Source organism: Equus asinus, chromosome 24 (assembly GCF_041296235.1).
Source record: "Equus asinus isolate D_3611 breed Donkey chromosome 24, EquAss-T2T_v2, whole genome shotgun sequence".
Classification (NCBI taxonomy): Eukaryota; Metazoa; Chordata; class Mammalia; order Perissodactyla; family Equidae; genus Equus; species Equus asinus.
Genome location: NC_091813.1, coordinates 18460296 through 18484636, shown reverse-complemented (window position 1 = coordinate 18484636; position 24341 = coordinate 18460296).

The window sequence follows — 24341 nt, the reverse complement described above, 5'->3', positions numbered from 1 at the left end:
CATTAACTCAGTCTTGGACTATAATATTTTCACCTGTACAAAGAAAGCACTAGGCTTCCAATGGTCTACTCTAGCTCTAAACTCCTATGAATTAATTTAAAATATTTTGTAATATTTAGTTAGTAGCTATTGTTGGAGAAAATAACTAGAATGTTTGTGAAGTTTCTTTCTTAAGAAGATATTGAGTGATTGCCTCCATTTTAATGGAACAAAGAGTCACAGAGACAGGATCACTGAATTGTAGGATTTTTTAGTTGAAGGGTTTTTAGAGATCATTAGCCCAATGTTCTCATTTTATAGACAAAGAATGAAGACAAGTGTGGTTGGGTGCTCTGTCTGATTCTTTTAGGATCTCAAGTCTCAACTTCCAGGCAACACTTTACTTAAAAATGAGGTGTATGGGTGATGGCTTTTGTCTCACTAAAAAAGAATAATTACAAATTTCCCTCTGTAAGTGGCATCACCGCAATCTGTTTGGTCTCCGTTTGGATCAACAAAAATATTCCCACAATTTTGTTCCTATCTTTTTAGGAAATCAAGAATGAAAATCAAGATCTTACATTAACTTATACCTAACAACATCCCCAGTGTGTTAAAAACTTGTGGTATGAAGGAAAAAATCACTTTCCATGTGTGGAGTGCAAAGAAAAACTTTAAATTTACCAAGAGCAAAGGAGATTGAAACTCAGAACTAGAAACCATCTTCTTTAGAAGTCCATGGAGATTGCCTTTTTCAACTTTCCCAAAGTCATCTTGAGATCCTAACAGTATATCCTAATTCCTTTCCTCCATTTATCCTACCATTTAGTAGTGAGATGAACACAATAATTCACATCTATCCTTGATTAGTGCCCAAGATAAAAGTCCCTAGAGTCATTTCTCCTGTCCACTGCTTCTTTACCCACTCTGGTAATGTGCTTTCTCTCCCCTCAATAAATTGTTCTTCGTTCTTTCCTAAATATTTCCATTGGGTCCTTTGTGGCCCCTAATCTTCAAACATTTCTCTGAATGAGACCTCCATCTACTTTCTCTCATGAAACTTGAATCTTTCCTATGCTCAATAATTTCTCTAGATGTCCCCAGCCCCAGCCCAAGTTGAAGTACTGGAGGTGGGGTCAGGGTCTTAATTGCTCTCTTGGCTACTGTAAGATCATTGTGCTACTATCTTGATGAGAAAAAAAGTCATTAGGGGCTTGGACAATCCAACTACTCCGCCCTCTGCCTCTCTCAGCCACTTCAATGCAGCCATTACTTCCACATGCAAATTGATGTAAAGTTCCCACAGGAGAGGGTTCCCACTAGAGAGAAGAAAAAGAAGATCAGGGAAAAGAGAGCAAGGGTAAAGGTAGGCTCCCTAGGGTTGCAACTTTTGCCCAGACTCCTAATTCTGCAGCTTCCGTGGACATCAAGACAGCATTCATGGTTTCCTACAGTACTGAGCTATCCACATTCTATTCTTGGGAACCTTCCTCCTATTTCATCAAAAAAGCTTGTTGTTGCTTTGAGAAATTTAACTTTTCTAGAACTAGAAAAGTGGGGACATGGTTGTACTCTACATGGGGAGTTTCTACCTTGTACTTTGCCTCAGACCTATGTTTACTAGCGATGCCAATGTTCTGCATTCAACCTCTGCTCCGATTACTTAATAGAGTCATTCTGTTCTCTTTTCTTCTCCTTTATGTTTTTGATTCAATGTACCTGATGCTCAAGGCCCTGGCTATCAAGTCTATTATCTTTCTCTAGTGTTATAAAATGATTTTATTTATCTACATGTAAACACTCAGGTCTTCTCCATATTATAAAAGAACTTTTCCTTGACCTCATGCTTCCCTCTAACTACTGCCCCCATTGAGGCTGAACTCCTTAGAAGAATTGTCTCTGCTCACTGTCACCTGTTCCCAACCTCTGATTAAGAATTTTTCAATTTTACTATTTTTATTTGGACATTTTTTAAACAAACAAAAAACATACTGTAACAAAGTTATATGTGTAAGTATTTACATATATATGTATATATACACAATATAACTTATATGTACGTTTGTTATAATGTAACCAATACCACGTGCCAAAACCCAAATCTAACTGTTAATTTTTGCTGTTTCCTTCATATATATTTTTCTACAAAGTAAATCATTATAGATAGAGCCTTTTTATGCTTCTTACTGATTCCATTTTCCTCTCTCCCTTATTGTAATGTTAGTACTTATCTTTACTATATGTTTATCTTTGACTCATTATATATGCATGTGTTAATAAACTATTTATGTATGTATATAAATGTATAATTGATTTGTACGTTTATAACATTTACATAAATAGCATCATACTTTTTATCCATCTTCTTGTATTTTAGTTATTCTCAGCCATTTCCTTTTCCATTTGGATTTCAGGAGCAGCTTACCAATTTCCATGAAAAAAATCTGAATTTTTTTTTAAAGATTTTATTTTTTTCCTTTTTTTCCCCTAAGCCCCCGGTACATAGTTGTATATTCTTCATTGTGGGTCCCTCTAGTTGTGGCATGTGGGACGCTGCTTCAGCGTGGTTTGATGAGCAGCGCCATGTCCGTGCCCAGGATTCGAACCAATGAAACACTGGGCCACCTGCAGTGGAGCGCGCGAACTTAACCACTCGGCCATGGGGCCAGCCCCCCAAAAAATCTGAATATTTTTGATTGGAATTATCCTGAACTTATTGATTAATCCGGAGAAAATGAACATCTTAATTATCAAAATGTCTAAGTACCTGATAGATTTACTTATTATTTTAAAGAGGATGTTTTCTAGATTTACATTTAAATGGTTGCTGCTGGTATATAGGATGCTATTCACTTTTGTACAATGACTTTATATCCAATAATTTTGATGGAAAATATTATTAGCTCTAATAATTTGCTGTACAGTTTCATCAATTTTCTATATAATTTATCATACTGAGTACAAATAATGACAATTTTGTTTTTGGTTTCCAAGCCTTGTACTTCTTTATTTTGTGAGTACGTTTTGGAGATTGATTGATTTATTTAATGCCGATAGAGACACTTGTATCTATTTTGTAGTTAGTCAATTTTGATCACTTAATTTTTTCAGAAAAAAGTATTATTCTTTCTAATTTTATTGTTTGTTCAGTTTTTCTAACTTTCTTTTTTGAGGAAGATTAAGCTTGAGCTAACATCCACCACCAATCCTCCTCTTTTAGCTGAGGAATACTGGCCCTGAGCCAACATCTGTACCCATCTTCCTCTGCTTCATATGCAGGATGCCTGCCACAGCATGGTTTGTTGAGTGGCGCATAGGTCCACACCTGGGATCCAAACTGGCGAACCCCCACCTGCCGTGGCAGTGCGAGCTTAACCACTGCACCACCGGGCTAACCCCCAGTTTTTCTAACTTTTGAAATGAGCACTGAGCTCATTTATTGTAAGTCTGTTTGTTTTCTAACATCTATCAATCTAGGCTGCACATTTCTCATTAAGTGCCTCCTTATTAACAGCATTTCTTAAGTTTTGTAACAGTAGTGCTTTCATCGTAGTGCAGTTTGAAACATTTCCTAAATTTCAATTAAAATTTAGTTTCTGACTCATGAAATGGATATCTATTTTGTTTGCAAATATATTTCAGCTTTATTTTTAATTTTTCTTTTCATGACAATATGGTTATGAAATAGGGTTTATATATCAAATCTATTTGAAACTTCTTTTATGGTAATTTAATAAATGCTTCATATTTACTTCCAAATAATCTGTATTCTATATTTATTAGCTGCGGAGATATATGTGTGTCCATTAGATCATGCTTATTATTCATTAAGTATAATCTTTTCATATATTGAATGCATATGTTAGCATATATTTGTCAGCTTAGTCTATTAGCTAATGAGAAGAGTGGGGTAAAATCCCTCGATCTGACCACTAATTTTTCCAATTCTCGTAGTTCTGTTTTTGTTTTATATATGTTAAGACTTTATTGTTAACTGTACATAAGCTTTAAGATTGTTGCATCCTTACATGAACTCATCCTTATTTTATCTTCCATTATTAAATAATTACCTCAAAAATGCTTTTTTTGGGCATAGAGACAGTTTGATTAGATATTAATATTACTAAGCCAGATGCTTGCTATTATTTTTAGTATTGATAGTTTTATTTTCTACTTACTATACACAGAGCTACACTGGTAAATGTTTACAAACTGGCTGTCAGGAACAAAACCCCTAATTTGTAGCATTTGCTTATTTCCCTGGTGTAAATACTCTCTCAACGTGGCAGAACTCAAGCAACCAACACGAAGTAACTGAAGTCGAGGTGAAAAGAGTCACGCTCAGCAGCTCTTGAGCGCTGTTGAGCCTTTGTAAGCTGGCTCTAGTGCGTCACTGACATTTTCCTTACTTCTTTTTCTCTTTTCCTCCCTTGTATTAGATTGACCAGATTTTCTTTGTTTTCTTCTTTTTCCTCTGATGGAGTGGAAGTTATACATTTTATGTTGTTAACTTAGTGATTACCCTTTAATTTTTTAACATGAAGATTGATTTAACAAACTAATCAATATCTCTATCTTTCTCTTGAGTAATCTAAGGGATTTTAGGTTGTTTTAATTCTGATCCCTTTTCCCCACTTTCATGTCTTTGCTGTCTTGTATTTTAGTCCATGCTTTTTAAGCCTCTCCAAATGAGTGAAAATATTATTACTTAAGAAATTTTAGGGGCCGGCTCCGTGGCCGAGTGGTTCAGTTTGCATGCTCTGCTGCGGCGGCCCAGGGTTCGGATCCTGGGCGCGGACATGGCACCGCTTATTAGGCCACGTTGAGGCAGCGTCCCACATCCCACAACTAGAAGGACCAGCAACTAAGATATACAACTGTGTACAGGGGGGGTTTGGGGAGATAAAGCAGGAAAAAAAAAAAAAGATTGGCAACAGTTGTTAGCTCAGGTGCCAATCCTTAAAAAAAAAGAGGAAGATTGCAAACAGTTGTTAGCCCAGGTGCCAATCTTTAAGAAAAAAAAGAAAAAAAAAAGAAATTTAAACTATATTTTCCAGTGCCTACTTGAGTTGTCATTATCATCTAAATAGCAGCCATTTTCAAACTGTTCTGTGGATCCCTCTGAGATCATATAGTTTTCTTAGGGACAGCTGACGTGAGTGTGAGAGAGGCCACATAAGCAGTTTCCATCTCAACTCTAAACACCTGCCTCTTTTTGGCTGTGTTTAATATCTAAGTTTTTTTCAATTGAGGTATCATTAACATACAATAAAAATCATAGATTTTTATATAGAATTTTGAAAAATGTATATGCTGCCATGTAATCACTATCCTGTAAAGGATGAAGCCACCACTCAATATCTGAAACACACATACACACACAGCTGAACTCATGGCTTTCTTAAGGTAGAGGAGCTCTGCTGGGTAGGCACTGTCTATTCAGGCAAAGCGTAATGTCAATCTTACATAGCATGTTTGCGAAGCATGAAGTTCAGTGATTAACTTCACTGACAGTCAGAGACATGAGTGATTTATCATTACTGTATAGATGCGTGGTTATTTGGATAAGACTGTTATTGATTGACTAGCACTCAGAATCAGATTCATTGGGATGAGTCTCTTCCTGAAGGGCTGCCTTTCAGAAGTGAAGAGCTTTTGCTGTTTGGTTGTCTTGCATAACCACGTTTACTTAAGTGAGCTGTCATTGGTTGATTAAGAAAATTAGCTGGCTCCAGTGGTCTATCATTTATTTATTGAGCAAGTTAAAAATGAGTTCTGGTTGCTATTATTACCATGGCAACAGAAGATCAGTCTCTTTCTAGAGTGTAGGAAATTTTTTATTCACAGCACCCCTTTTTGGTTCTTTCACAGCCGAATGAAGTAAAGACAATCAGGAATAGCTCAGATCTTCACCACTGTTGTTTATTCTCCTTGAAGATGAAGTTTGTGTGCAGATCTCCTTCAAGGTGAGGTTTATTTGTGGAGGTATGGTTTTTGGTTTGATTATTGATCAACATGATTATATTCTGCTTTTGTTTTTGAGCTTTTTGTTGAGTCATCTATCAGGACAGAGACTGCGTACAAGCATTTAAGTTTATGGACAACAGATATCAAACAACTGTGAGAAAAACAAAAATAACTATGGGATGGAAAGGCACTGTAGAATCAATCCAAGGTTTTCTAGGCTTGACCAAAAAAGCAGATCCCAATGACCCCCTGAATCTACTTTACATAGCCAGATTGAGTTGCTTTTTCACTTAGATGTAGATTGATTTGTTTCCTGAGTAGTGTTAATTCAGATACAACAAGGTATGTTAGTGGCACCGATTTTCCCTGAGTGGCTAAAAGAAAATCCTATGTTATCCAATTATTTGTTTAATGAATTTAAACTTATTTTTGTGGTATAACACTTATTACAACATTCAAAGTATGGCCCAAACTCATTTTGCCCACCTCGAGTTGCCTAGCTCCTCTGTGGTCTGTGCCATTAGTTATTATTTCTTCACAAAGGATTTCATACCTTTGGGCCCTTTGTAAGTCCATAGGTCGACAGAAGATATTGGAGAGTCACCCACTTGGAGTAGCCTAACTAATAGTCTTGTAGAACATAAAGCTGTGGTCCTGTGTGAACAGTGAAGAGCCTTGAGGTAGGACAGAGACACAGGAGCTTCACAAGAGAAGTCAACAACCTTCGTGAAGCTGTAGGATATTGTCTTTAGGGTTTTGTTAAGATAAACAGTCATTTTGACATCCCCAAAACATCTTATTCCCTTCTTGTAGTGCCCTAAATATGGAGGTTTTACAGGAAATTAATTATTAATAAAATCAGTGTAACATACTTTTATGTTTTTTCAAATTGGGTGACCAATCATAGCTTGGAAGAACTATTGTAGAGTTATGATGGTGATTGGCTCTAGTAAATCTTAAACAAAAGCAAGCTTATATTATTATAAGAGAAACATGATAGGATAAATCATAAGAATATAAATAAATTTGTGAGAAGAAAAACACAAATAAAAGGATAATAAACCAAAAATATGCAAAGGAGACTGTAACTATCGATGCTTTCAGGTATTTAGGAGACTCTGATGGTGTTGATTGTAAGCTCTGTCCTCTCTATGGCCATCACTTATTCTGAGGATCCGGGTTGGCAATAGACTTCCGCCAAGTTTTCTGAAGCTCTTCCGCTATTAGAACTTGATTGGTATGACTTAGCAATTCCAGTGAGATCCTTTCTGCTATTCTAGAGGTTTCTGCTTTCAAGAGGTAATGAAGACAGTGAATATTTTTGAGCAGGAGTTGTAGAATTCATGAATAACTGTGCTGGTTAAATGGTCCCCTTTCACTGTATGGGATAGTTACCATGTTCTATGTTGGGAATAGGATATTCGATATCTTTTAGCTACAATATGTGCTGTGGCTGTTTTAACAAGGGAGTTTTTCAACCCTCCAGAAAATAAGCGTACTATTGTTTGTACATACACATCACCCAGAGGAAAGTCATTGTATAAAACTCAGTTAAAATTGCTCAAATGTTCTCTCAGAGCATGGTTCCAGACTACGCCTTTCCTTTACGCTTTTTCCAAGAATTATATTAGCTGTGGATGAGGCTATATTTTGTTATCATATTTCATCCATCAGCATTTAATATCGTGGTCTTTTTGTCCTTACTCTGATGGATCATCTCATGGTAGATTTTGACAAGTATTCAAGTTTTATCAGATACTACCAGGTAGTCATCTTGTCTTTGCCAGATCTTAGCCACATGAGCTTCCAATCTGATGATTCCCGATGTTCCTTTTCAGAATTTAGGAGACAAATTTAAGGTATTTATGGTGGAATTTTAGCACCTCTCCCTGGATTTGACTTTATGTTCCATAAAAGATTCTTGCATAAGGACTTCAGTCAAAGCAGATGGTTTAGCAGGATAATCTGCTAAAACATTTTCTCTATGTCCTTTTTGTGTGTGTCTGTGGTGTTCTTCCTTTATAATAGTTTTTGTTTTGTTTTGTTTTTCATAAAACCCTTTTTGTTTTGATAGCATTTATTCATAGTGGTTATCAGTATATATATATTTACCGTTATATTTTTAGTTATTTGACATGACCTAAGATGGCTACCATTGGGTGACCTAAATGGATTTGACTTCTGGTAAAGAACTGGATCCTAAAAAATGAAATAGATAATTATTGTATGTCCAACCAGGGATTTCTTCTTTTAATTTTGAAAATAAAGCCAACCAGCACAAGAAGAAGGATAAAAATGGCAAACCAGGATTTGATTAGGAAATGTCCAAATGATTTGTTATTGTCATGGACACTTCTAGAATTCAGAAACTAATCATGAGATTCTCCTTCACCGGGTGGGGTAAAAGAATTGCTGAATTGAGGCTGTTACACCAGTGCAGGTGGTATCATCATATTTAAAGGGAATCAGAGTATAATATGTGATTTCCTTTACTAATTTAAAGACTGTAATTGCTCTAAGATTAACATGTGTCAAAGTTTAAGGGACTAATAATTTAGCCCAGAAAGTGTGCAGATACAAATATAACTGAATGTGTTTTGGAAGTATATATATATATATATATGTATATGTATATGAAGGATATATATATCCTTCATTGAAATGGCATCCTAGTATGCTTAAAAAAATTGTAGAAGGGTCCCCATAGTCTTCTATTTGGCAAAAATCTCTAGAACACAAAGCAAACAATAATGATATTCTACTTATAATGAGCTCACAAACCCTCACAAAGATATATGCAAGCATACACACGTATACAGTGTTTGGTAACTCAGAAATTTTTCCTTATTTTATTGTTCAGTTTCCTTGGGAAAAAAATATTTTTCTATTGATTCACCTTACACGAAATTTTAAAGAATTGTTCATATTATGGACAGCATGCTCCTACAGCATTTAGCTCACATTTGTATGAGTCCTTTCCCTCCTCAGGAATAATAATAAATAAACAGATCTCTCTAATTATACCACTGTAAATCTGTTTTCTAATGTTAGTAAATTTTATGTTTTAAATTGTTAGTCTTAAACTCAGAAAATTAGATGTATGTATGATAGCACTATATACTTTAAATTTGGCAAAGCTTGAATTTTTTAACTATTCCATATTATTTATCCTTCTCCAAAAAACCAAAACAAAATAACAGCCACAACAAACAAACAAATCCTAAACTATATGGCAATTGAGGAATAATTATCATAGTTATATAATCAGAATATTTAGTTAGAATAATTATCATAATTTATATTGCTGGGATTCTTCTACTCTATAAAGGCAATATTTCCAGCAGTAGAATATGAATAATTCTAATTCTTTCATTGGAAATATAAGCTTCAAAAATCAATAGCAATGATCACTTAATGTCAAAATGTATTAGTAATATAATGTGGTCATATCATAAAAGTAAAGTTTTAAATTTTCAATCATTTAACTCAAAGCTTCAGCATGTCTTGCCCTAGAACCCTTAGAGTCATGGTAAAAACATGAAGACGGTCTGTAAGCAGGGCTGTGCTGACAGAGGTAGGTGTGGGAGTGTGGCAGTGCTCCACTGGGGAGCACAGTTGGAAAAGCACTGGTCTAAAAAGTTCAAGCCTTCAACTAAAAAGAAAATGCTTCAAGGGTAAAGCAGTGTTAGCAAAAGTTGTAGTGCCTGGAAATTATTGCTGAGGCATCTAGAATTCACTAGAGGATTTTCAAAATTTCAGTGGCTTATGTATGTGAAGGTAATTGTGATAGAGAAGAGAAATGCATTTAAAATGAATGAGTTTTCCTTTGTGCAGGTAGAGTCAATTCATCATAAAACAGTATCAAATTTACACAGTAAAATTTGGAGACCAAGATCTTTATACCACAAATCTAAAATCTTGATTCATGTTAGAGAGTTCCAGATTCCCCCAGATCCCCAAATTCAACAAGTGATTTATTTTCAGTGATTAATTCCTTTAATTGAAATTGTTTCTCAGATTACTTGGTATGCTGCCAATTGTTTGGCATAGCACAGGTTAGGTAAATTTGGTGATTAGCTCGGAGATCAAGGGGGAAAAGTGCCCCATAGAGCATTGGTGGCCTCTGAGAGGGCAGGACAGGGTCAGAGGGTGGCTCTTCAGGGGAGCGTCAGGAGGAGAGAGTCCAGAAAAGAGAAGTCACCTCAGCAAAGTACTAGGGTCAGACGCAATGGGATTTGAATCTTGGATTCTAGAAGTGTGCCATTGGGTTATTCTTTGTTTCCTAATCAGTAAAATAATATGGGGGTAATAATCGTAGCAGCTTTGTAGGGTTCTATTGTGAAGACAGAAGACAGAACAGTGTGAAGTATCACCTCTGTTATGGCTATTACCCAAAAGGAAAGCAGAAAGGCTGAAAAAGGAATGGAGGGTATTGGAGATAAATTTCACTCCCTTTGCAATTTTGTTTGAGACTGACTACCAAAGGTAGAAATATTGGGGAATTCTGTTTTATAATATTAAATGCATTGGGAAAGGATGCACAGGAGTGGGAACTGATCTGGTAAAGTTGATGGTGGACAATCCCCCAACTTGAAGATAATTAGGAAAAGAAAAGAAACGAGAGGATCAAGAGTCAATTTAAAGGAATCAGAAAAAAAACTAAGTGTTTTGATGGGACAGAATCACTGCCACTAAGATATTTGTACATTTCCATTTTGGAGGACTAATGGGCAAATCGTTAGATAAGAGCTCAGGATGTGATAAACTCACTAAACAGTTGTACAGGCTAGCAGTCTCCTGAAACCTCAGATCCAGGCTTCTGGGTGGTCTCTGCAGTAGTATTCCCAGGTGTCATTGGTAGAAATGCCTGCTTCCCATGACTGCCCTTCAATGAAATCGCCATCTTAGTAAATCATCATGGATAAAGTATATATTTTTCCCACAGATCGTTTTAATGTTATTTACCAACTCTCATGACCCTGCTTTGGGATCAAAGAAATATTTGATAAGTCACTACATTCTGAGATGAGAAGTATGGCACATGGCAATGTCAAGCCCTTCATGGATTTGGCATTAAGAGATGCTACAACCTTTAAGTTATTCAGTTTAAGAAGTATCTTACTTAGAAAGTGATTTAAAGCAATCCTTATTATTTTATCTATTCAACTGAAAAAATGCCCAAAGACAAAAGGTGAACCTGCTATATGAAAAATTGACTGTTCAGCTGTAATTCTCTTTTAATAAAAACTGTGTAATGTTGACCTGAAAAAAATATTCTTTGTTTCTACCCTAGAGGAAATGAGCTTGAGCTTAGGAGCAAAGGGTTTCTGGAAAGGTTTAGACTACTTTTCCCAGCCAGTAGGGTCTACTGGAAACTGGGCACAAGTTTTCTGCCCTCTAAGTTGCTATGAGTCTGCATTGTGAGAGGCATCATTTAGTTAAAGTAGGAAATTAGTGAATTGCCTAGCATCCATCCTCAGAGTGGCTACATTGGTCTCTTCTTCTCTTGTGCACAAAAACCTCTTGTAAAATGACAACTGAGTTCCATTGCAGATTTAAATATGCTTCATGTTATCACCAAAACTTTGTCAATGATAGCTTTTATTCTAGGAATGAAATTTGTTTTCATTTCATAAATTTAGTGTTATGTTTGAAAAATCATTAAGGATCTGGAGCCCATTTGCTGCACTTTCTTTGGGAGGTGATATACCTCAATGATATTTGCAATACCGGGGTGCAACAAAGATGCTTTGTTGTGATGCTCACAAATGCCAAAGTTTTTTTGTTTTGAAAACAATCAGATATGGTGCAGATACAATGACTTTGTTTCTTCAGAACACCAAAGTATATCGTGAAGACACGCAACAAAAATTGTGAACAAAAATCAGTATGCTTGGTTAAATACACTTGTAGTAAGACAGTTAAAAATTACATACTCTTCAGGAAAATGATTCTGCTCAAGAAGAAAATTAAAAATAGCTACCAGAAGTGGAGGTAGGGGAGGGACTCACAGAGCCATTCAGTTTAGATAGTTGACCTGGAAAGAATGAAGGTCACCTAGGACGTTACGGCAGGATTAAGTGTCAAACACATATTTTTCTGTTCAAAAGCACAAAGCTTGGATCCATTGCATATTTGTTTAAGAACTAGTCACTCTTCATAAAGTTAAATGCTTATAAAGTTGAGTTCCTTAGGAGCAAAGATTTTGTCTTGTGCCTTCTGGTAACCTGCTTTGTACTTATATCTGTACTTGTGTACTTACTGATTTGAGATTTTATGATATCTTTCACCATTACTCTTCTTAACTCAGAGAAATAAAAGTAATAGTTCTGTTTTTTCTTCAAGGATATTGCTTCATTAAATATATCAAGTTATTTGTTCTATTATGTGTGGCAGAAAATTGATTATTCTCATTGAAACATTGCTTGTACTGCAAAAATTAAATAAGTTCCCTTAAAGAATTCTAGAAACATGTATTGATTGACAAATGACAATGCAGAAAAAGGCTTTAGATCAATGAAAGAAATCAAACTGTAAGACTCACAGTTAGATGTTACACTGATTGGAATATATGTTATATGAAAAATGAACTCCAGAAACACCAAGGGCTCTTTTAGTAGCACATACAAGGAGAAGCCTTAACAAAAGGAATGGCTTGGTGGTTTCCAAAAACATTTTGGAGAAATAAAAATTTGCAGATGCAATTACTTTATTCATAAAAAGGGAGAATAACTGCCCTTTCCCCTCCCTAGTGCCATCATAGGTAATCAGAAGAAGGAAGAATGAATATATTAATGTAAGCTTGTATACAAATGCCCTGCTCTCCCATTCTCCACTCTCTCTCTTATCCTCCTTCCCTTCCTTAATTAAGGCTGTGTTCTGGGATTAGGGCAGATATTGACCCTTTGAAAATAGAGTGTAAGATATCCATAGCTGCATCATTCTTTACGTACTGGAAGTTTCTTAGAAACAATGATATGTGTCGTTTTTATGGTCTACCTATATGGATGTATCTATTGTTAGCCATTTAGCTGTCAAGATGCCTTGCTAGCTACCCAAAAATGACCTGCTCTGGATTGCAACATGAGTGAGAAATAAGTTTTACTGTGGTAATTTGGGGTTGTTCATTATAGGAGTTAGCCTCTTCACACTAATACAAGTGTCTACCATGCATCAGTCACAGACCTACGGATAGAGCTGAGGAAAAATATGTCCTTCCTTTCATAGAACTTGAAGTTCAAAGTGGAGGGGAAGATAATAAACAAACAAACAAATATAAAATACATACAAGAAGCAGTTAATTGCAGCAAGAACAATAAAGCAGAGTTAGAGCATAGTGATGTTGAGATGCACTTTTATATGGAGAGGTCAAGTAAGCTGTCTTTAAACAGCTGACATTTGAGCAGAGGACTAAAGGAAGTAAAGAAAAGAATCAAGCATGTATCTCGAGGTGAGGAGGGGTGAGAGGATTCAAGAGAGAGAGAATGTAAATTATAGATATACTGGGTTGGAAGTAAGCTTGATGTGTTTGAAGCACAGAAAAAGAGGTCATATTACTGAGGGGTCTTGACCAAGAGGGAGAATGATTAGAGGTAAAGCCAGAGAGGTAGTGATGGGGCCAGGTCCCTTAGGACCTTCTAGCCCATTGGAAGGATTTTAGATTTTACTCTGGTTGAGACTGGAAACCATTGGAAGGTTTGCAGGAGAACAGTGGCACAATCTGCCTTAGGCTTTAGGAAAATTCCTCTGGCTGCTTTGTGGAAAATAGAATAAAAGAAAGCAACAGGGATTGAAAGGTCCCATTAAAAGATGCACCCCCACACCAGATTTACTCTCTACCTTTCTACCCTATTCTATGCCTATATGACCTCTATGGGCCAATTAAATAGACTCTGTTGACAGCTAATTTCAGGTAGAGCTCAGCCAATGGGGAATGCGAGCAAACAACTGAAGTACAAAGTTCAGGCTATTTATTCTTCAGTCTTTCTTCCCAAGAGTGACTGCCTCATGCTGGATGAATTCCTCAGCCAAGATCAAATTCCTGTCAGGCATCCCTCTCAGTCCTATAATGTGCCCCCTGCTCAGCTCTTCAGCTCTAGGGAAGGGTTAAGCCCAGTGCTTACCACCTCCTGGGTAGTGCTCTATCCCTTGTGTTTCCCTCCATTCTTCTAACTCTTGCTTACTGACTTGGAATAGGGTTGTAGTGGTGGCACTCATGAGAAGTCGTATTCAAGATATGTTTTGAAAGTACAGCTGGCAAAATATCTGATGGATTGGATATGGGGGGTGTGAAAAAGAGGAATGAAGAGAAAAGTTAGAAAACAGGACAAAAGGAAGTTCATTCTTCAGGATCTCATTCTTATTACTGTGAAAGAAGTAAATTAGTGGTCTTTGGCATTCATTGAGAACACAGTTTACCTGAAAACAAATCCAAGCAGATTTCATTGATTTATTTATTTTTGCATGCTATTTAATTAACTCATAACTGCACAGTCATAGCTCTTCTGGTCCAGTAATTTATTTATTTATTTATTTATTATTATTTTTTTTTTTGAGGAAGATTAGCCCTGAGCTAACGTCCGCCACCAATCCTCCTCTTTTTGCTAAGAAAGACTAGCCCTGAGCTAACACCCGTGCCCATCTTCCTCCACTTTTTATGTGAGATGCCTAGTACAGCATGGCTTGTCAAGCAGTGCCATGTCTGCACCTGGGGTCCCAACCAGAGAACCAAGGGTCATTGAAGCAGAATGTGCACATTTAACCACTGTGCCACTGGGCTGGCCCCCCCCCAGTACTTTATTTTATGTGAACCCCACAATACCTATATAATAACATTTTTAAAATAAATGCTTATAATAAAAATTTTATGTTTTCATTATATATTATACATCTTGTATACATATACACATATTTTACTTTTATTTTTGCATATTATGTATGTACAATGGAAAAGCACACAAATATTTATATATTTCTATATGTATATGCATATAGAACATTTCTGTATATATGTATATATGTATAAAAATGTAAAACATGTAGAAATGTATACAAAAATTACACCGTTCAGCAATGAGAAAAAATATATTGTTTTAATAAAGTGTTTTTTAAAAAGTATATTTTTTCTATACGCAACAATATGAATGAGTCTCCCCAACATACTATTGAGTAAAAGATGCTGGGCGTACATAATACGTGTTGCACAATCTCTTTATTTAAAAAAAAAATTCAAAAACAGGCAAAACTAACCCAACTTCTATTACCACACACTGATGAAAACTGTTCCATTGTGTGATTAAACTACAACTTATTTATCCATACTATTATTTATGAATGTTTGGGTTGTATCCAGTTTGGGTTATTACAGATAATGTTTTTCTGAACATACTTTTATGTTTTTTATGGTGGATATGTATGTCAAGTGACTTTCCAAAATGGTTATATCAATTTCCCCATCCACCAGCAGTGTATATGAGACATCCAGGTGTTCCAAATATTCTTCAGTACTTTGTCTTATCAGTCTTTTTAATTTTAGACGGCCTGGTGGATACATATAATACTTCATTATCATTTTAATTTGCATTTTCCTGATGACTAATGAGATTGAGAATGTATAATATGTATATTGGCTGCTTGGATATACTCTTTTTGTGCAGTTTCTACTCAAGTCTTTTGCCCAGCACATCTGTAGCTTAAGAGAGAAAAAAGGACCGTAGGGGCATTTTTAAGTAAAATTTCGGGATTTCTTCTCAATGGATCCCTCTTCTACATTACCCAGTCCCCCAACCCCCACCTAATCAGCCCCAAATCAGATCTCTTTTTTTTTCCACTGAGTGATAACAGCACTCTGCTTGGGCTGTATTTTCTTGGGCCATATTTGGAAATATACATAAGGAGAAATCTCAGGTGAATATGAGCTCATACTACGTGTTTTCCATCCTTCAAAATTCATAGCCCCATGTTGGTTGCAGTCTATTGCCCAAAATGGTTGTTTTATATAGTTTCGTACAGCCATAATGGTATTTTGTGGTGGAAGGATGAGTATGATACTGGTTATTCCATTGTGGCTGGAATCAGTGGTCCTCAAGTATTTTTTATTGTTCTACTTCTTATTTTCTATTTTTACTTACGTATTCTTTGTTAATTCTCTTAACGCTTATCCTAGAGATTACAATATTCATCCTTAATTTGTTAACATTGACTATAAATTAGTGTTTGTCCATTTTATGACAGTGCTTGGACCTTCCAACTTTAAGCTCCGTTTATCCTCCTCTCATCTTTTATGCCATTGTTGCCATGCATTTTAATTGTACATGCATATTTGACTCTGCAAGGTTTAATATTGGTCTTTACACAGTAGATGATCTTCTATATTTACCCACATATTTACACTTTCTGGTATTCTTTCTTCTTTTCTGAAATTTTGCTATTTGATTTAAGAATAATTTCTTCCTACTGAAAAAAATTCCCTTTGATGTTTCTTTAATTTATTTCAGTTTTTGATTCCCTTAGTTTTTGAAGGATACTTTCACAGACTATAGCATTTTAGTTGGAAATAATTTTCTTTTGGGATGTTAAAAGTGTCATTCTGTTGTCTACTGGCTTCCATTTTTTCTGTTGCTATCACTGTTGGTTTTGCTCTGATTTGTTGTTATATAGAGGCTTATAAGATTTTATATTTAAAAAAAATTTTTAGCACTTTTACAATGATATATCTAAGTAGGACTTTCTTTTCATTTATCCTGGTTAGGTTCCTAACTTCTCGAATCTCTGGCCTAATTCCTTTTGTTCATTTTGAAGAATTCTGATCCACTGTCTCTTCAAATAATGCTTCTTTCTTCAAACTCTTTCTCTCCCACTTCTGGAATTCCAGCTACATGTATGACCCTTTTGTGATGACCTTTTCATTCCGTTCCATATATCCTCTATTCCCTTTTGTATATTTTCCATCATTTTACTTTCCATGTTTCAGATAGAGTATTTTCTATTGACATAGCCTCAAGTTCACTAATTCTTTTTTCAGCTGTGTTTGTTCAACTGTGATAAATCCATGGATTGAGTTTTAAAATCCTGTCAATTTATTTTCAAGCTTTTAGATTTTCTACTTTATTCTTTTTTACATATTCCAGTTCTCTGGTGAATTATTTCAGCTTATTTTGTGTTTTCTTTAATATATTAACCACAGTTATCTCAAAGTCTCTGTCTAGTAACTTCAATTTCTAGATTATCTGAATTCATCTGTATTTTTGTTATCTGGTTTTTCTCTTTGTCTTGTTCCTTGGTATTACCGGTAATTTTTAAACTGAATGTTAGACATTATGTGTTTAAAATGTCCTGGTTTCCTTGCACCTCCTGAGTGATTTCAAGTAAATTTAACAATCTAACTATTAAATTCTTGACTCATAACTTTGCAAAGAGAAGCTTATAAAGTGATACCAATGTCAGAAAGCCTTTTTATGTATTAATGCCTTTCCATTGCATATCATATGTAAATATTGATACATTATTACTCTATAATAACTATATTTCTTCCCTGGTGACATAAATATTTTCCCCTTTATTTTTTCTATTTTTATTTTTTCTATTTGCAGTTTTCATTCTTTATTATTCTAATACATGTCATCTATCGTTCTCTTTATAAAACTTAATTTTAGCAGAAAAAAATTAAACAAACAAAAATTTAAATTTGGGAAGCAGGAACTGATACTTCGCTTATATCTCATAGGTTTTACAAGCTTATCCATTTATACTGCAGACCTCTTTTCCCCATTCCCTTTCTTTTTATGATTCTTTTACTGTCCCAGGGCCATCATATACAGTTACAAAGAAGATTAACAATGTCTCTTTACCATTCATATTCCTCAAAGTCTTATAACATTGTGAGTTTGGGCCCCCTTCTATGTCTACTGTATTCAATGAATCAGAAAATTAGACTTTAAAATTAGACTTTTTCCTTCTGGCTATTGTCAATCTTATGCTTGTCAGAAGATAATATATTCTTTTAAAGCCAGATTTACCACAAGAAAAGGATAGATTGTCTTCGTGGACAAATGCATCCTGTTAACATGTATGCTTGAGTAAATCATGTAAGAAACAGCTACAAAGGGGTTGATGGGGTTGTCAGCCTGCTTAGAGTTTAAAAAGAAAAGGATATTTGATAAGCTCTCATGTTAACATGAGCACTGTATGTCTAATCCTCCAATGATGTTTGCTGACGATGTTTTGCAGGAGGGCTTGACATAAATATATATATATATAAAGAACAGCAAGTCAGGGGGATATATGCAAGGTAAGTGGGCAATCTCAGACGTATACATTTAGGATGTAATTATTTCAATTCAGAACATTCCAGGGGGCCCCATTTCCCTCTTCTAACTTTCCCCATCTTGACTAGTGCAGCTATAGGGTCAAAATACTCATAAAGAATCCACAGAGAAATAGGCCTCCTGATTTTTTCCTGCTGCATTGAATTTCAATTGCCTAACCACCACTGTAAGAGTGTGATTTTCCAACTAACATTTCACTGAGAATGCCAGAGGACTACAGGAGGAGAGAAGGATGGAGAGCCATCTTGATCCTTTATTGCTTAAAAAACAATACACAGACAAAGAAAGATGAAAGCAGTTCAACATCTATAATCCCTTGAGAGGAAGACTGAGGACCTGGCTGTCAACTTAAATACCACCTGAAAGCACACAAAGTAAATGAAAACATGTAGGCCATCCTGTGAAAGTCAATGTCCCTGGATTCAAAAGGTACACCAGACATGTTGTACTTGAAGCACAAAACAAAGGTTGGCATTGAGAAAGCCCAGCTCAAAAGACAGCAGAGATGAGTTTTAAGACCCAGGAGCATCAGAGCAAATTTAAAATATCTGAATTTCCAGAATTATTGATGGTGAAGTTCTTAAGGGTCCTTCTGTTTGCAGTGCCCTTTCCTGCTCGTTCTTTGTCCGGGAAAGCATTTAGTTTAAGCCCTATAGGATGTCTCTTAGCACATTGCAGTAGTCAAAATTATGAAATGTGAAGTCAGGCAGACCTGGGTTCAAGTCTCAGCTCTGCCAATTCTTAGCTTAATTAACTGGGTCAATGTGCTCAACCAGCCTGAATCTCAATTTCTTTACATTAGGTTCCTACCCTACAGAAATGTTACCTCTGGTGGAAATAGACATAACTAAGCCTTGTGGGTAAATCTATAGACATTTTAAAGAGATATTTAAAAAGTAAACTTTGTGTTTTTGGGGTTGAGATTATGAAATAAGGATGGCCAAACCTGAAGAGGAATCCCTTGGCTAATAGACATTATTTTGTTCCATTCCCATGGGTGTAGGATCAAGGGCAACAGATTAGAAGCAGTCTATATAACACTTAGTGTGAGCCCAGTATAAGCAGGAGAACCATTCCTATACATTCTTTAACACATGCTCCCTTTGGGGACTATTTATCACCTTCAATAAAGATGTATTGGCATCTGCTACATTAAGGGTGATGGGTTGGGTGCTGAGAATTCAACCCTCTTCAAGGTCAGCCAAAAGCTATACACCTAATTAGCACTGAATTATGACCATACATCCTCCCCACACATATACACGAATAATTCCTGTTACTAAATTATGTTTAGGTGTGATAACATCAGCTTTTATTGACGATGTTATGAGAAAGATCCCTAAGAAATTTGTTGAATTGTTAGAATGCTATTGACTAAATCAGAAAGTGTTCTCTTTACACAGCCCCAGGATTCTAGTTTAAAGAATAGTTGTAATTCTCTTAAGCAATTGATTTGTTTTTATCCAGTGGATATTGTGATTCTTATTAAATGACAAGGATTCCTTATTTGCAATTGTTTACCAGGAAATGCAGCACTAAATTATGTCCCAATCACGGTAAATAGGTAGATCAAAACAATATTCATTTTAACATTTTGTTATAATTTATGTATTTTTGAAAATCTCCTGAAATATATATATTTTAAAGATTGGCACCTAAGCTAACAACTGTTGCCAATCTTCTCTTTCTTTCCTGCTTTTTCTCCCTGAATTCCCCCAGTACGTAGATGAATATTTTAGTTGTGGGTCCTTCTAGTTGTGGCATGTGCGACACTGCCTCAAGGTGGCCTGATGAGCCATGCCACGTCCATGCCCAGGATCTGAACCAGCAAAACCCAGGGCCCCCAAAGTGGAGCACATGAACTTAGCCACTCAGCCATGGGGCCAGCCCCTGAAATATTTTTTGAAACATCAAAAAATACAGAGAAGAACCTAATAAACTGACTCAGAACCATTTTTACAATGTTGCCTGGGAGAGAGGATGGCTGGTACTCTCACTGAGCTAAATGAAATGATGTCTAGAGATGAGAGTCACACTGAAGAAAGTGTTTTTTGCCCTATCACATTCTTCTGCTCTTTCTTATACATCAATACTACACCAGCATTCCTTAGAAGAGTAGAATAAAAAGGAGAAATGTGCTGTCAGCCACAGAATAGTTCTGGAAAACTTGTGGAGGTCCATGATGAGCTTTCAGATGGACAACTCTGGAAACTGATGCCATCCCATGAATGTCAGCTAGTGGAAGAACCAGGGGAAGAACAACAGAGGACCTAATCACATGTCTCCAAGCACAGGATCTAATTCCCTTTCAACTGTGAAACTGAGTCCTGGTTATCATTCCTTGAGTTGCATTTGTATATGGTAAAGTAAAATTATTTAGCACAAAACAATTAGAGGTATAGGCTGCAACAGCACTTCAAACTATGTTTCTGAGATATAGTTTCACATGAGTTGTTAAGGGGTAACCCTCAAGTTAAAAAAAGTTTCACAATCAAATATATTTAGAATATTTTAGGCTGATCAAACGTTTTAAAAATATGTTTTGTTTTGCTGTATAATTTCTGTTAATATACTTTGTAAATATTCAGGAGGGAACTGTAGTAGAATGAGTCATTTTTCCAAATTATTTGCCCATAGAACATACTTTTTCCTGACTAACAGCTACTTAATTTCACAGGGGTCTAGTGTTCTGTAGAATACAGTTTTGAAAATAATGATTTCTGGTAAGAATAGTAGAGTACTTCGAAATTTTAGTGAACTACAGAGAATGCCTCATTTCTGACAAGAAATTTTAAATGCAATAAGAACTTTTTAAAATTTAGAATCATTAAATTGTAAGGTTGGACTAAATATGTAATGACAAACTTTATTTCGCCCTAATTTTAAAAGCTATTTGGAAAGAAAGTTTTGTATCTCTAGCACAATAATTGGAACCACTTTAATATATGACTCCCCCCTAGAAACACACACAGACCTACACACACACACGCAAATACAAAAAGAGTGTGTTAACATTCAAACGTGTACAGAGTACTTTAAAATGCTAAAGCTATACAAGAAGATTTGATGAGACTTAGGTTCAAGAGGTAGTATTAATTACAATTAAGTAGCTTAAATAAAGTAATTTCATTTATAATAAAGTTTATTCAGAGAATAATAAAAAGAAGAATGTCAGCATCATGGTGGAGTGAGCTCTTCCCTTGGACTCTCCACTCCAAGACACAACCAAAAGAACATTCACACACCAACAGAGTACATATACACATCACAAAGACGTCTGGGAGACCCCTGCAGCCATAAGCCTGAAGGTGGTGGTGGAGCTGGACCCTCTGGAGGAAGTGGAAACTGATCCGCAGGAGCTCCGTAGACAGAGATGGGGAATGACTGCAGGAAGCGTGCAGGTGAAAAGGGCTCCCTGCCCCTGCTTGGCACTCCAGTCCCAGAATCATCTGGAGCACAGTGCAGGAGCATGGTGGTGGTAGTGGGCAAAGGGTGCAGGTGAGGAGAGGTCCCCTATCCCCACTCGGCACCCCAGCCCCAGAATTGTCCAGAGCACAGTGCAGAGAGCATGGCAGTGGCCGCAGGGAAAGTGCTCATCCCCAGAATTGTCTGGAGCACGGTGCAGACAGTGTGGCAGTCACACAGGGGAAAGTCTGCAGGTGAGAGAGGTGCTCCACCCCGATCCAGTGACTCCAGCCCCAGAATCATCTGGAGAATGGTGTGGAGAGCTTAGCAGTGATAGTGGGGAAAGAGAGTGCACCATCCTGCAATCACCCAGAGCTCCAGACAGAGAGACAAGCAGAGGCTGGGAGAAGTGCTGGGGAAGGAAATTACCCCTCCCCATGCGCAGTGCTCCAGATCTGCCATTGATCAGTCATTCAGAGACTGATCTGAGCTGGGGAGCCCCTGCTTGTGCTGGGTCCAGAATACACAGAGCCAGATCTCTGTCCTGTGGCAGTATGTGGCAGCTGCAAGCAGATAAGAGCATCATGAGGAAGAAAACTCTACTCCATCAAGCAGTATGAGTAGGTATATTAAAGCTCCAGACAAGAAGGAAAATGACAAGTACCCAGAAACCAACCCTGAAGACACAGAAATCCATAATCTAAATGACAAAGAATTCAAAACAGCTATCAGAAAAAAACTCAAAGAGTTACAAGAAAACAGAGAAAGACAAATTAACGAATTCAGGAGCTTCTTCACAAAAAGATTGAAACTATAGAGAAGAATCAATCAGAATTGTTGGAGATGAAAAGCACAATGGTCGAGATAAAGAAAAATATGGACTCCCTAAACAACAAAATTGACAATATGGAAGACTGAATTAGCAATTTAGAAGACAATACTATAGAAATGCTTCAGAGGGAAGAGAAGAGAGAACTAAGACTAAAAAGAAATGAAGAAGCGCCTAAAGAAATATCCGATTCAATTAGGAAATGGAACAAAAGGATTATAGGTATTCAAGAGGGGGAAGAGAGGGAGAATGGAGCAGAAAGCTTGTTCAAAGGAATAATAGCAGAGAACTTCCCAAACCTGGGGAAGGAGAAGGAAATCCACATGAAAGAGGCTATCAGACCTCCCAACTATGTCAATGTAAAAAGACCTACTGCAAGGCATATAGTAGTAAAGCTGGCAAAAATCATTGACAAAGAAAAAATATTAAGGGCAGTAAGGCAGGAGAAAATAACTTACAAAGGAATCCCTATAAGGCTTTCAGCGGATTATTCAGCAGAAACCTTACAGGCTAGGAGAAAGTGGAATCATATATTCAAAATCATGAAAGACAAAAACTTTCATCCAAGAATACTCTATCCAGTTAAAGTGTCCTTCAGATATGATGGAGACATAAAAACACTCCCAGATAAACAAAAGCTAAGGGAGTTCATCGCCTCAAGACTCCCCCTCACAAAAAAATCCTCAAGAAGGTCCTCATAATTGAAAGGAAAAAAATAAGAAAGGGGCTACAAAGCCCTGAGCAAGGAGATGAATAGGTAGGAAATAATCAGAAAACAGCAGCTCTCTATCAGATCAGGTTGGTAAACACTTAACTTTTACATCAAGGATAAATAAAAGGAAAACACCAAAATAAAAATAATCTCATCATTTTAACCACAAACTCACAGCACAAGATGGAATAAGATATGACAAAAATGGCTTAAAAGGGGAAGAGGAAAGGAATAGAATCAGTATAATCAAAGGGAACAAGAGGCAATCAGAAAGTGGACTATCTCATCTACAAGACCTTTTATACAAGCCTAATGGTAACCACAAAACAAATAATTAGAACAGAGACGTATATGATAAACAAAGAGACAATGAAGGAAACCAAGAGAGAGAACTACCTAATCAAATTGGTAGTCTGAAATACACAGGATAAGAAACAAAGGAAATACAGAAGAACCAGAAAATGTGTGATAAGATGGCAGTATTAAGCCCTCATATATTAATAACCACTCTAAAGGTAAAAGGATTGAATTCTCCAGTCAAAAGACACAGAGTGTCAGGATGGAGTAAAGAACAAGATCCAACAATAATGGTGCCTCCAGGAAACACATCTCAGCTCTAAAGACAAACAGGCTCAGAGGGAAGGGATGGAAGATGATACTTCAAGCTAGTGGCAAAGAGAAGAAAGCAACTGTTGCCATACTTAGACAAAGTAGACTTCAAGATAAAACAGGGAAAGAGAGACATAGAGTGAAAATATATAATGATAAAAGGGACCCTCCACCAAGAAGACATAACACTTATAAACATATATGCAACCAACACAAGAACACAAAAGTGCATAAAGCAGCTATTAACAAACCTAAAAGGAGATAGTACCAATAACACAATAGGGGACCTCAACACGCCACTTACATCAATGGATAGATCATCCAGGCAAAAAGTCAACAAGGAGATAGTGGAATTAAATGAAAACTAGGCCAGATGAACTTAACAGAAAACTCCATCCAAAAACAGCAGAATATACATTCTTCTCAAGCATACATGAAACATTCTGAAGAATAGGCCATATATTAGGAAACAAGGCAAACCTCAATAAATTTAAGAAGATGGAAATCATATCTA